The following is a 4,058-nucleotide window of genomic DNA, read 5'->3' as shown; positions in this document are numbered from 1 at the left end:
TCCAAAATCCACCAAACTAGATTGTTAAAATAATGGCATGAATGAGCTTTTTTTATCAAGTGGGCTTTTATTAGAGGTACATGTCATTAATTAAAATAAGAGAAAAAGCTCAAATATGTCATTGAACCATAAGAAATAATTCATTTATGTCATTGATTAAAAGTTTGGCTCATTCATGCCATCGTCGTTATAAAACCAGCTCATCCATGCGACAACTTTCTAACGATGGATTTTCAAAAATAGTTTACTTACGTGACCTTTTATTAGAAGATGTTATTAATTAAAATAAATCAATATTAATTAACAGTCAATCAACGGCTGATAACCGTCGTCACAGTATAGAAGAACTGACCGATGCTGTAGCTTTAGTCAGAACCATGGCGGCGGTAGAGAAAGTGGTGGTGACCTCACCAACAACCCAGCAGCAGCATAGTAGGACTACCAATGCAAAGAAGGGAAGCAGTCCACTCGAAGAATTAATTAAGAAGCTCTGTTGGTCTCTTTTGGCACAGAGACTGTTGGCTACTATTTGAGTGTCTATAGTTTCCTTGCAATGAATGTAGACAAAAAAAACTTCTGGTAATCAAATTGTGCTTTCAAATGTTAGTGTTGCCTTTGCTATTTATCATTTAGCTGAACATTTGTTCTATGAGATGGTTATAATTTTGGTGTACGTAAGGCATCAGTACTCTTTATTTTCAGGTCATTTCTCTGTGCCAAGCTCAGTTTTTACTGGATGATCCTAATGTCACACTCGTATTCCCTGCTGATGCGATCGCCAAGGCTAAACATTATCTTGCATTGAATTTCGGAGGTCTAGGTATCCTTTTCTCACCTAAACTGTATTATTGAATGAACTGCGTAATTTTATCATACGTTGCTTGAACCCTCCGGAAATGCTACCACGTTTGTGTCAGTTCCTCGAAAAATGCATAGCTTTTTGAGGATTTGACATACACCTGACCGGACAGTATCTTTGAAGAGTCGGAGCAACATAGTGTTTAAGTGAATATCGAATTATTGTTGTCATCCTTTATTCCCTTTGCGTTTTTAAATTATGGTCCCTTCTTATGTGTTTAAGGATCTAATCTATCATCTCGTATTGCATTTCTCATCCGTGCTTCTTGGGCTTTATCCGTTAGCAACTACTTATCCATATTGTTATTAAAGATCTTTCTGCCTCGACTTTCCGACAGTCCTACGATCTCTTGTTTTGAGAAATGAGTAACTTTATAAAAGATCTTTCTGCCTCGACTTTCCAACAGTCCTATGATCTCTTGTTTTGAAAAGTGAGTAACTTTGTACTGCTGGTTAATTAGGTGCTTATAGTGTCGTGGCATTCCTGGTGTAAGCAAAGAATTTGCGAATTTCATTGAGAGACGTGATGGATATCCAAGGTCATATCATTTTTCTTTTCATTTTAACTGATCTCGTTCTGATAAGTTCAATTTTAGTTACTGGGATTATGTTTCTGGTTGTTTCCTTTGACAGTGATCCGAAAAATATATTTCTCATGGATGCTGCCAGCAAAGGAATAATGCAGATCTTACATACCATCATTCGAGGCCACACTGACGGGGGAACTATATAGCAGTATTTTCTGAAAATTCTTTCAGGTTATAGGTCTTCCGCGCATTGTAATATTCCTTATGGTAACTTACTTGTTGTTAGGTATTGGTACCTGTTCCGCAGTATCCGCTATACTCCGCTATAATATCACTGTATGGGGGTTCTCTTGTTCTGTACTATCTTGAAGAGACTGCAGACTGGGGTCTTGATAACAACGACTTCCGGCAATCTATTGGACAAGGTCGACAAAACGGAACAACTGTGAGGTAACAACTATGTTACCTCGTCAACTCCACTTGGCTATACCTCTTCTTGGCAACCTTTTATATTAGCTAACTACTTATACTACAGCTCTTTGGTCATGCATTTTATTGGTTTTGCTCACAAGTTTCTTCACACAGATCCAGAAGTGGTAGTCAAGATGGTTTCAAAGGTCTGTTCCATTTTCATATCTTTCTGTTGGTGGTTTACTTTGTACAAAAGCTTCTGATGCATATTACTTTGGATAGTGACTGATGAATGCATGACATATACTGCAACTTATGTGCATGGTCTTATTTTGGCATGTTTGGGTGCCAATTGCGTTGATATGACTTCTTTAATTTTCGTATAGCTAACCAAAGCTGCTCCAGACAACATGAGTCTGGTGGTTTCAGTTTCAACAAAGACTGTGGATTTTCATTTTGGCATGAGATTTTGATTTCACTCTCTTTGTTAATTGAAAGTGTTTTTCCCCAATCCCCACATTTTGATCCTACAGGCTCTGCGATCCACAACTACACTTCCAGCTACATTTCTTATAACAGGATTATAAATGTTCAAAACACTAAGTTGGATAATTAATTGGAGAAAAAATGAGACATACATATTGACGTAGGTGTCTGCCACATGTTATGAGACAGAATGTTTTGCAATGAGTCATTTGAAGAGTTTGACGTAATAACCTGTTAGAGGGCAGAAGAAAGTTATCTTAGTTGCCTTGCTAGAATGAAGAATCATGGTAGAATTGAACATTGAGTTATAAGATCTGATGGTATAGGAGCCTCGAGTTGTGGCTGTCATCTCAATGTTGCTATATTAAAAAGACATTGCGAACTGACTGAAGTATCTCACCAGGAGTGGTTGATCAAAATTATTTTGAGCCAAGTCCTGTACTTACATGTCTCAGAGCATATGGTGATACTCTCCAGTGTTCTGTTAAAATCTGCGTACATTGCATGTCTTTATTCTGATTGACTGTTATATATTTAGGTATTCATGCTTCTATTTTACTCTGGTTCTCTTGTACAGGTGATAACAATATTAACCTCATTCACGAAACTGGTAGACCTCATAAAAAAATATTGATAGTGTATTTCATTCGAAACTAACTGGATCATCGAAATCAATGCTTAATGCTTTGCATAGATACGTTCCTACTATTCGTGAGCAGTTACAGGTATTGTAATACCTCACCTCATCAGTCCTTTCTTAATGCATTGTTAGTCGTTGGCACACTTTGCTCTGATCTTTGCTTTTCAGCTGCTTACACAAAACACACTCTAATTTGATTGATAGAAATATCTTGTCAACAAATCTTAGAAGTGGATGAGTGACAAGCCTTGCAACAGTAATAATGATCACCGTATAAATTAGTACATGCTGATAATGTGTAGTTCCCTTAAAGTAATGAGGAACATCTCTACTGATGAACTGGCTGCTGCCACACGAGTGAAAATTAGACAAACCATATGCATAAATTTATATTATTTCCCCCTATCTTGACTTGCACATTCCTTTGAGCTAATTGGAGAAATAAAGTGAGCACTAATTTTGTAAGGGGCCAGTTTGTGTGCATTTTGCTAGAGTAATCCTAAGGGGAAAAAATAAACTTGAAAGGTTTATGAAAGAGGAAGAAAGAAAGTTCCAGAAGGGATGAATGCAAGTTTTAATGTGCTATGACGTGGTTAGTGTCCTATACATTGAATGAACTTTGCGCATATTTCTTCTTTTCAAACTACCTTTTACTGAATTATAAGTTTTAATAAATTCAATGTGCTAAAATGATAAAGTTCTTAAATAATCTGTTTCTTGCCTCTGGATATCAGCATGGATTTACAATGAAATTTCTGAAGTGGTGTCGATTTTTCAGGGATGTTCAATTAGTACCAATCGTTTCTAAGTTAGTAGTATTTTCCTTGGGCTGAATATGTGATTCAGTTAATTAGGCCTCTGATTTTCCTGATATAAAGATGAATCTCCAATCAATACTAACATGTTAATTTATGTGGTCAGGTTGGGACGCTGTACAGAAAATGAGAAGATGAGGCAATCCTAATATTGGATTTGTGTTATACAAGTGAAATTTCTTTTGTAACGCATGCTAAGTTATAATTGTCGGGAAATCAGCCTATCAAAGTGAATATGAACAATCTAACACTTCTCTTTAAAACCTCTCTCATAAGCAAGCTTAAGAATGTAATCTTCAACTAAGGGTGTCAAGTGGGCCG

At 36.6% G+C, this 4,058-nt stretch overlaps 1 long non-coding RNA gene across 1 annotated transcript; it reads left to right on the top strand.

Annotated features, from left to right (window-relative positions):
• Positions 1–331: 331 nt before the first annotated feature.
• LOC124891499 lies at positions 332–4,050 on the top strand. Its single transcript, XR_007049720.1, has 5 exons — positions 332–579; positions 703–820; positions 1,320–1,397; positions 1,492–1,593; positions 1,672–4,050. It is a non-coding gene; the product is annotated as an uncharacterized LOC124891499 (long non-coding RNA).
• The last annotated feature ends 8 nt before the right edge of the window (positions 4,051–4,058 follow it).

This window comes from Capsicum annuum, unplaced genomic scaffold (assembly GCF_002878395.1).
Source record: "Capsicum annuum cultivar UCD-10X-F1 unplaced genomic scaffold, UCD10Xv1.1 ctg3633, whole genome shotgun sequence".
NCBI lineage: Eukaryota > Viridiplantae > Streptophyta > Magnoliopsida > Solanales > Solanaceae > Capsicum > Capsicum annuum.
Note: the sequence above shows the minus strand (reverse complement) of the source record. Positions and strands in the feature narration are given on the sequence as shown.